This window comes from Herpailurus yagouaroundi, unplaced genomic scaffold (assembly GCF_014898765.1).
Source record: "Herpailurus yagouaroundi ecotype Mexico unplaced genomic scaffold, PumYag 162, whole genome shotgun sequence".
Classification (NCBI taxonomy): Eukaryota; Metazoa; Chordata; class Mammalia; order Carnivora; family Felidae; genus Herpailurus; species Herpailurus yagouaroundi.
In genome coordinates this window covers 71844468-71855213 of record NW_024412403.1, presented here as the reverse complement: position 1 = coordinate 71855213, position 10746 = coordinate 71844468, and the positions used below count along the sequence as shown (strand labels likewise).

At 41.2% G+C, this 10746-nt stretch overlaps 1 protein-coding gene across 1 annotated transcript in view; it reads left to right on the top strand.

The window, feature by feature from the left end:
* LMLN (leishmanolysin like peptidase) overlaps window positions 1-10746 on the top strand; it is a 135955-nt gene that overhangs the window by 108103 nt on the left and 17106 nt on the right. Inside the window, exon 19 of the transcript XR_005793327.1 lies at window positions 6667-6728. The gene's annotated coding sequence lies outside the window, so the exon portion shown is untranslated. The remainder of the gene's footprint in view (window positions 1-6666; window positions 6729-10746) is intronic.

Genomic DNA, 10746 nt, shown 5'->3' with positions numbered 1-10746 from the left:
TCTTTCTTTCTTTCTTTCTTTCTTTCTTTCTTTCTTTCTCTCAACAGTTTCCATTTTAAAGAGCCAGATGTTTCAGGAGGGACTGGCCCTGGTAGTATCGTGATATTCCAACACCCATGGAGTGATTGAAGCCTGCTTTGCTGGGCAGGGCAGGGAACAAACTAGAGACCACCTAGCCCTTCCAAGGGGACATCCACCTCTCAGCTCCAGTGATGATTTCCAGACAAGACTGTGCACCCAGTTTTGCCAGGCCTTCTGATTTTTTAAGAGGAGCTATAAAACAAAATTTGGTATGAAATATTTAGATTTTTAAATATTAGCAACTTTATTTAATTTTTTTAATGTTTATTTATTAAATTTATTAAATTATTTATTAAAAAAACTTTTTAGTTTTTTTAATGTTTATTTTTAAGAGAAAGAAAGAGAGACAGAGTGCAGCAGGAAAGGGGCAGAGAGAGAGGGAGACACAGAATCTGAAGCAGGCTCCAGGCTCTGAGCTGTCAGCACAGAGCCCAATGTGGGTCTTGAACCCCCAAACTGTGAGATCTTGATCTAAGCTGAAGTCAGATGCTTAACCAACTGAGCCACCTAGGTGCCCCTAGAAACTTTATTTAAACACTAACATTAGCAAATATGTCTCTGGCTATGTGGCTTTGAACTCTCTTCTATGATTCCATATTAAAATTTTCTGTACTTGTTGTATTGTTTGCCTTAAAGACCTTTGCTTGGGGGTACCTGGGTGGCTTAGTCCTTTAAGCATCCTACGATTTATTTATTCTTCTCAGTCATGACTCTGGTCATTTTGGTTATATTTGCTCATATTTAGTAATTTTTTGCTTTCCATTTGCAGCATTGATAGCCTGACTAGAATGGGTCTCCAGTTCTTGGTCATAAATTGTAATGACTGTGGCTTCCTTGCTCACAATGGATGGGTTCCAGCAGTTGTGTCCCCACTGTGTATCTCATTTCTCCTGGTTGTAATAGCTCATTGGCCCAGGATGGACAATTACCCACCTCAAGAACTGGGATTTGTGATCTAGACAGCTCTGATTCAGAAATGGTTAGAACCATAAGCATCAATCACTTTCTTAGAAGGCTGATTAACAACCATATTCCACTGGCAGCAGGGAGGGGAGGGGAGGAAGAGGGGAGGCAGGGAGAAGAGTAGAACCCAAGGAACTTCCAGGGAGATATCCCAATGGCTTTGCAATTCCTTATTCTAGCCCTTTCCTTCAGCTTTACTATATTCTTAAGTTCCAGTTTTATGACATATCCCTCTACATATCTTTATACAGATTTGCATACATAGAATACACATATGCATATATCGATATGCATATACATGAATATGTATATACAATATACATGTATATGTTAAAATAAATTTCTAGGCCCAAGATAGAGCTGTCAGCAAACAGAATCTAAATAACTTTCATGTCTCTGTAAATGCTCCACTTGAACAGAAACACAGTATATCCAGTCAAACAATTTTCAAACACCAAGCCAACTCTTGGGTCTATGCATATTTCCTTGTTCCTTCTCACCCCAAACAAGGTTGACTGTGGCCCCAGCCAATCATACATTTTCTATTTTTTCCTGCATTTTTTTAATGCTTGTTTATTTTTGAGAGACACAAAGACAGAGTGTGAGCAGGGGTGGCACAGAGACAGAGGGAGACACAGAATCCAAAGCAGGCTCCAGGCTCTGAGCTGTCAGCACAGAGCCTGACGTGGGGCTTGAACTCACAAACCATGAGCTCATGACCTGAGCTGAAGTTGGACACTTAACCAACTGAGCCACCCAGGTGCCTCTCCTGTGTTTTCTTTATTCTTTATCCTGTGAAAACTTCCTGCCTTCCTCCCCATTTTTCAGTTCTCTAGACCCTTGGGAGTGGAGACTACTTGCTTCATGAAGTGGTTAAAATAAACTTTATTTGTATCACTTAAATCATCTTCTTTAATCATTTTTAACCTACATATACATAAAATTCTCAATTTTCCCTTCAGCCAAATTTAATTGAATTTTGTTATGGCAACCAAAGGGCTTCAGCCAATTTAAAAATAAAGATATTCAGGAATAGCAAGCTCCAGTATTAACACTAGAGGAAAACCATTTAATGTGAATGCTACCATGGCCCTCATTTCATTTTATTGCTGAGCCAGAGGCCTGAAAATCTTGATGACTAAAGTCCTCTGTCTTCAAATACTTTCATCCAGGAGAAAGTCAATGAAAAACTACACCCCATGGTCATAGCCAACATCGAACACTGAAAGAAGCATCATATCCTTTCTTGACATGTATCCAAAGAAAAGATGAGTACAGGATGTCCACAGCCCTGGCCAACTGATCTTAATTTCTCTTCATGTACCAAAAAAAAAAAAAAAAAAAAAAAAAAAGTCTGTAAAAACAATGCCCTTAGGGGGGCTTCTTTCTCCACCTCCTCCTCTTCCTCCCTGTGTTCTCACAGGCCAAGCTGAGCCTGAAAAGAGGCACTTTTGAGTGAATATTCCCTCAATGGATGCAGATAGTAATGTTCCAAATGACTTGTGGGTTTTATTGTCGCCACTAGGCTAACTCATCAAACCAGGTTGGTCCTACCAGATATTTTCATGGCCAGTGCTCCATTAGGAAAGACCCAGAGAATGAATGGGACTAATATGTATGATGAGTGCCTGCTTTGGGTCAGGCATCTGGCTTCTATTCATTCCTCATAGTCATCCAATGAAGTAGATAGTATTTTTCCCCTTTGACAGATAAAGAGCTGGAATTCAGAGAGGTCAAGTGAACTGTCCAGTATCTTACAGGTAAAATGTGATGGGTTCCAGCAAAGCTTGAGCCTGCAATCTTTACTATACCAAGCACAGCCTTCAACTGAGAAGTTCCTCATTCTCAGGAAAAAAGTTGTAGAGTTTTTCCACTAGGCCTGAGACAGAATTCACACTACAGCCTGTGTCAGGAAAATGATCTGAATATTCACACAGTGGGCTTTCTGTGATTCTGTTACTATGGATTCAGAGTTCTGCACTCAGTTGATCCATAACCACCTTCTGAGGTGGTCAGTAAGAACATGAGGAGTAGTCAGATGGATAGGGCCTTAGACTGGCAGGCAACCAACCCAGTGTTGGGTATACACCTCTGCTTCTGACTTTTATGCTTTGCCTTTGTTCCCAAGTTCATAACATGGGAATAATAATTCCTGTCCATTCCACCTCACAAAGGATAGAGAGGAAGTGAATACACTGCCAAGGTGAGTACGTGGGTGAGCCAACACAATGCGATGATCCAAGGGCACCTCTCACCCTTAGCAACATCCCTGTGATGGCAGAAGTAACACCAGATTAGAAAGAAATAGCAGGTTAAAAAACTCATGCAGATGCCCCCTGCCCAGTGTCAATGCTCCTCACTTATCTATATACTAAAAGAACTGCCCTTCCCTGGGGCAGGGAGGGAACTGACAAGACAAGCCAAACAGCCCAAGCTTTATCTAGGTCATCCTGAAGCGGAATAAGCAAAACATCAACCAACCTTGTTTCCCTTGAGCACAGAACAAAAACACAGGGATGAGATTAAGTAGCAGGGAAAATTTCATTGTTCCCCCACCCTGAGGCCTGCTTCCGGCACACTGCTATTACTATCTTATCGCTGTTTATTTTCACGCTGGGGAACCTGGGTGGCTCAATTGGTTAAGTGTCTGACTCTTGATTTTGGCTCAGGTCATGATCTCATGGTTCGTGAGATTGAGCCCCACACAAGGCTCTGCACTGGGTGTGGAGCTGCTTGAGAGTCTCTGAGTGTGGCATCATGCTAATAGGGCCCCCATCAGTGGGAATGGGCTGACCTCCGTCCACATGAACCCCATGACACCAAAATCTGACTTGAGCCAGACTTGCTTTCCTTTCCACAGGCACACTTTAAAGGGAACGGACTGGCTACGTTTTCTCTCAAGACCAAGGGAACTTGGGATCTTACTCCCCTTACTACATTCTTGGGTATCTGGTTTCCCTGCAGGTGCTTGGTGTTTTCACAGTCCTGATTGATGGTTGTTATCAAATATCTCCTACCTTAAAGCTCTTCCTGAACCCAGGGTTTCACTTTATGTCAAATCTATTGTTTTTTGGACATTCTGAGCAATGATTTTGCAATGGTGAATGCCTTGCAAAGGAGCAGAGGATGAGTGGATGGCTGATTTTGGCTTGTTACAGTGTTGAAGGCCATCCTGGAGTTGGCACAATCAGCTCAGAAGTGCCAGATAATTCCCCTTCAGATCTAGTCAACTGAGAGAAACAGCTATGTTAAGAGAACATCCAAACTCCTGCTCAGTTGATCCTGGAGTGGGGCAAGGCAGAGCTGAGACCACGTTGCTAAATACCCATTGTGTGAGCTTTTTAGCCCCGGCAAAGGCTTCAAAGCTGGAGTTGTTCATCCCTTGGAGCAGGATAGAAAGTGGATTAGGAGGATTGTTAGAAAATAATCTAATCCAGCCTTGTCATTTAGATTTTCATTTTCAATTCTTTCAATGTACAAATGAGGAATTTGAGGCTGCAAAAGGGGAAGTGTCTCGGTCAAGATCACACATTTGCATTAGTGAAAGAGGGGAAGTGAAAACTCAGGTCTTCACACTTCTAATTCAGTGTTCTTCCTCAACACTACTTTGGAAGCACTGGGTGAAACAAAATTAAACCCTGATCTTTATCACTAGAATTCTGAGTCTTTAATATGCTAATAAATGTTTCCTTCTAAGAGAGGAATATAGTTTCCAGACATTTCCAAACTTTTTTGACCAGAGTAATTTTTTTTAAGTTTATTTATTTATTTTTAAAGAGAGAGAGAGAGAGAGAGAGCACAGAGGAGGAGCAGAGAAAGAAGAGAGAGAACCCCCAAGCAGGATCTGTACTGCAGTCACAGAGCCTAACTTAGGGCTCGAACTCATAAACCGTGAAGTCATGACCTGAGCCAAAATCAAGAATTGGACACTCAACCAACTGAGCCACCCAGCTGCCCCAGACCAGATTACTTTTTTTTTTCTTTTTTGAAAGACAGAGAGAAAGAGAGAGGGCATAGTGAGCGAGGGTCAGAGAGAGAGAAGTGGGGCTCATCTGAAGCGGGGCTCCAGCTCAGGAACCATGTGAATCACGACCCTAGCAGAAGTCAGATACTTAATCAATTGAGCCACCCAGGTGCCCCCAGATTACATTTTTAATACAGTGTCTATTTACATTCTCCATAAGAGGATTAAAGGATTTTTCAGAACAGTTTAGGAAATACTGTCCTACACCATGCTGTTATTGTTAAGTGCTACACACAAAAAATTACCTACACATAATCCCTACAATCCACAGTGTTATGAAGCTTTGCATTCAGCATTGCATCAGCAATGAGCTTTGCATTTCAAAATGCAGAACTGTGTGTGATGAGGGAGGGGGAACGTGGGTAGGGTAAGGGTTAAATGGTCAGCTCTTCTCTGACAAGCAGAATCATCTCAGTATATCTGGGGTTTAGGGCTGGTCAGCCTTCATTCAACATACATTGTGCTTCTGTGACATGTCCTAGATTCTTGCCCTCAAGGAGACCTCAGTTCAGTAGGGGAACAAACACATAAAGGAGTGAGCACTTGTACAAGACAAAGGGAAGAGCAAGGAGAGAGTGAAGCATCAGGCCTAGAGAAGGGGACAGGGACAGTGGCTAGGATAACTTTCCAGAGGGATCCCTTCCATTGGGTGTTAAAGGCACAGTAGGAATTGACAATGGCAGAGTGAGAAAAGGGAGAGAGAACAGCACGTACTAAGGCAGAGAGGGGAAAAAACAACATGGCGCTCGTGGGCAGCTTGGGAAATTGAGTATTATTGGTGGGAAGGGGAGAGTCACAGGGTTAAATGGCAGGGATCTTAGGCTGAATAGCCTTCTGCACTAGTCTAAGGTGTTTGAACATCCTCTGTGAGGTCTAACTAAAGGAGTTGACCAAGTCTGCCTCCATAAACACTTGCCACTCTGAGACTGTGAGAGTCAGCCACCTCCTCAGCTCAGGCTAAGATTCCAAATTGCCATGATAACAGATGGCATTTTGAGGTGTGGGGCTTAGAGAGAGAGAGGCTGGTTGGGACTGAATTTCACATTAGCCTCTTCTCCACATATAACTTAAGAATGGAACCCAGGGGTGCCTGGGGGCTCAGTCGGTTAAGTATCCAACTTCAGCTTAGGTCATGATCTTGCAGTTCACCTTGGACATTGGGCTCTGTGCTGACAGCTCAGAGCCTAGAGCCTGCTTCAGATTCTGTGTCTCTGGCTCTCTCTACCCCTCCCCTGCTTGTGCTCTGTCTCTTTCTCTATCTCTCAAAATAAATAAACATTAAAAAAAAAAAAAAAGAACGGAACCCAAATGCCCACCTGTAGCCTAAAGCCACCACACTGTCCAAGATGGAAGAATTTAGAGACAAATCCATCCTCATAACATGTTTTGTAGTTAAGATAAATTTGACTCTGAGGTGATATAGCAAACATATCAGTCACAGAGCCAGGATAAGATCCCATGTTTCCTATACTCAGGACCAGGCTTTTTTAAAACTTGGAATTAAGTTATCCAAGCCAAGAGAAGCTTATCATCAAACTTGTGCCCATTCATTCATTCATCACACATTTATTCACTCTCTTCTGTAAATTTGTTTTTAGGAACTGAAGATTCATGGATGACAAAAACCTGATATCTGTCCTAGAGGAGCCCAAGTCAAAAGGTAGGGACATAACACCACAGAAGGCTCTGGTGGCTCCAAGGACTGAGAGCATGTTGAGTGAAACAGGATGGTCCTTACCATAGCTTTAGATGATTGTTGTCTGAATATATTGGCTCAGAGTTGCCTTCCTAAGAATTTTTTCAAGAGACCAGAACTCTAGATTTTAAAGTAAATATTCTGAGTTTTAAAAAATGTTTATTTATTTATTTTGAGAGAGAGATCATGAGAGGAGACGGGCAGAGAGAGAGAGGGAGGGAGACAGTTCCCAAGCAGTCTTCATGCTCAGTGCAGAGCCCAACACAGGGCTTGATCCCATGACCATGAGATCATGACCTGAGTCAAAATCAAGAGTCAAATGCTTAACTGACTGAGCCACCCAGACGTCCCAAAACATTCTGATTTTTAAAGTACTGTAAGGCCCAAACAAAATTTATCTGTGACTGGATTTGACTTACTGCTGCCATTCTGTGATTCCTATAGTAGGCAACAGTTCTTACTATATTGCTCAAAGATCTCCTGGGGGACTTGTTAAAAATACAAAATTCTTGGCTACATCCCAACACACTTGGAATCAATAGGGCTGGGTCAAGGTCCTTTAATCTCTACTTGTCATAAACACTTCCAGTGCACAGACCACACTTTGAGAAACTCTGATCTAGCTACAGTGTCTCCCACTTAGAAGCTTTCATCTCATCCTTTCTTAATCTCAGATCTCAGGCAGTGGATTTATACAGCTGATTCAATGGCACTATAGTACAATTCTGGAGGTCAATCCCATACATTTGGTTCATCTCAGTACTGAAAGCACCCCACACAAACTCAAAGAAGGAACAGCAAAGACAAACATAGGCAAAGGGCAGAGATGGATAGTTTGTAGAAGGCTGGAGACATAAAGGAAGCCAAAATGGAAGAAGAGAGGGGGAGTTAGGCAATTGAAGTTAACTGCTGCATCACAGCCAATCAATGGTGTGTGGGCTTCGGAAGAATCACCCACTATTACACACTAACTATAATCCCTGGTCCTAGTTCTCAATTGCTTATCTAGTTAGATACTTAGTTCATTAAGAGATGGCCAGGGGACTGTTAGAGGTAAAATGATTCTCTGGGTTGCAGCAACAGGTCTTCCTTCTTCTGAGTAGACTACCTGATTTAAACTTTCACCTGAGAGTAACTGTTTGGGGCCATTTTGGGATTCTCAGCTGGGCACAGTCTTCTTCATATGGCATAGGCTCCAAGGGGGAAGAGTGCAGGTCACTGGGAAAACACAACTATAAGGATTGCTTTGATTTAGCCCCTCCCTACCACACCAGCCCCACCTCCATGGCTACACTATTCCAACAATACCATCCTGTGGTTTTCATGCTCACAATACTCCTTCTCTTCTCCATGCCTTTGCTTGCACTGCCCCTTCCCAGTGCCTTGGATGAAATCTATCCCTTTTCAACTCTCCTTCACCAGCTTACTGTTTGCTCATCATCTAAGATCCAGGATACCTCCTGAATGCCAACCTGGTCAAGTTCTGCTATCTGTGCTCCCATGATTCCCTTTCCAGTTATCACCCCTTTACCACACCCAATTACATAACCTGTTTAGCGATCCAGCTTTGTCTTTGGACCATGAGCTTTTGTGTGCAGGGTTGCTTATTTGTTTCAGTATTTGTAGAGTTTATTCCAGTGTCCAGCACATAGGAGAGGCTCGATAAACATTTATTGAATAAATGAGGTTTAACCATGTGGGTGCTAGGCAATGTGAGCAAATCACTTAACCTTCTTAAGATTTCTTTTATCTGCACAATAAGGCAATAATACTTTCTCCCTAAGACTGTTATGAGAATTAAATGAGACAATGTATGTAAATACATAGCACCTGACTGATAGAAGATGATCAATAATTTTTTAAGAGCTAAAAAAAGAGTTTAAGAAGTTATCCGTCCAAGCCTCCTGCTTTCATCATCAAAAACCATTAAGCCAGCCTTCTCATGCTACAGGATCTAAATACCATTTTATTTATTTATTTTTATTTTTTCTTATTTATTTATTTAGTTAGTTTTTAATTTACATCCAAGTTAGTTAGCATATAGTGCAACAATGATTTCAAGACTAGATTCCTTAATGCCCCTTACCCATTTAGCCCATCCCCCCTCCCTTAACTCCTCTAGCAGCCCTCTGTTCGCTATATTTAAGAGTCTCTTATATTTTGTCCCCCTCCCTGTTTATATATTATTTTTGCTTGCCTTCCCTTATGTTTATCTGTTTTGTATCTTAAATTCCACATATGAGTGAAGTCATATGATATTTGTCTTTCTCTAATTTTGCTTACCATAATACCCTCTAGTTCCATCCACGTTGGTGCAAATGGCAAGATTTCATTCTTTTTGATTGCCGAGTAATATTCCACTGTATATATATACCGCATTTTCTTATCCATTCATCCATCAATGGACATTTGGGCTCTTTCCATACTTTGGCTATTGTCAATAGCACTGCTATAAACATTGGGGTGCATGTGCCCCTTCAAAACAGCATACCTGTACCCCGTGGATAAATACCCATTAGTACAATTGTTGGGTCATAGGGTAGTTTTATTTTTAATTTTTTGAGGAACGTCCACACTGTTTTCCAGAGCAGCTGCACCAGTTTGCGTTCCCACCAGCAGTGCAAAAGAGATCCTCTTTCTCCACATCCTCGCCAATATCTGTTGTTGCCTGAGTTGTTAATGTTAGCCATTCTGACAGGTGTGAGGTGGTATCTCATTGTGGTTTTGATATATATTTCCCAGATGATGAGTGATGTTGAGCATTTTTTCATGTGTCAACCATCTGGATGTCTTCTTTGGAGAAGTGTGTATTCATGTCTTTTGCCCATTTCTTCACTGGATTGTTTGTTTTTTGGGTGCTGGTTTGATAAGTTCCTTATAGATTTTGGATACTAACCCTTTATTTGATCTGTCACTTGCAATATCTTCTCCCATTCCGTTGCTTGTCTTTTAGTTTTGCTGATTGTTTCCTTCATGTGCAGAAGCTTTTTATTTTGATGAGGTCCCAGTAGTTCATTTTTGCTTTTGTTTCCCTTGCTTCCAGAGACATTTCGAGTAAGAAGTTGCTGCAGCCAAGATCAAAAAGGTTTCTGCCTGATTTCTTCTTGAGGATTTTGATGGCTTCCTATCTTACATGTAGGTCTTTCATCCATTTTGAGTTTCTTTTTGTGTATGGTGTAAGAAAGTTGTCCAGGTTCATTTTTCTGCATGTTGCTGTCCAGTTTTCCCAATAAGCGTTTGCTGAAGAGACTGTCTTTATTCCATTGGATATTCTTTCCTGCTTTGTCAAAGATTAGTTGTCCATACATTTGTGGGTCCATTTCTGGGTTCTCTATTCTGTTCTACTCATCTGAGTGTCTGTTTTTGTGCCAGTACCATACTGTCTTATTGATTACAGCTTTGTAATATAACTTGAAGTCCAGGATTGTGATGCCTCCTGCTTTGGTTTTCTTTTTCAGGATTGCTTTGACTATTTGGCATCTTTTCTGGTTCCATACACATTTTAGGATTGTTTGTTCTAGCTCTGTGAAGAATGCTGATGTTATTTTCACAGGGATTGCACTGAATATGTAGATTGCTTTTGGTAGTATCAACATTATAACAATATTTGTTCTTCCAATCCAGGAGCATGGAATATTTTTCCTTTTTTTGTGTGTCTTCTTCAATTTCTTTCATAAGCTTTCTATAGTTTTCAATAGATTTTTCACCTCTTTGGTTAGGTTTATTCCTAGGTATTTTATAGTTTCTGGTGCAATCGTAAATGGGGTCAATTCCTTGATTTCTCTTTCTGTTGCTTCATTATTGGTGTATAGGAATGAAACTGATTTCATTGATTTTATATCCTGTGAATTTGCTGATTTCTGGATCAGTTCTATCAGTTTTTTTTGTGGAATCTTTTGGGTTTTCCATAGAGAGTATCATGTCATCTGCAAAGCAGGAAAGTTTGACTTTCTCCTGGCCAGTTTTGATATCTTTTACTCCT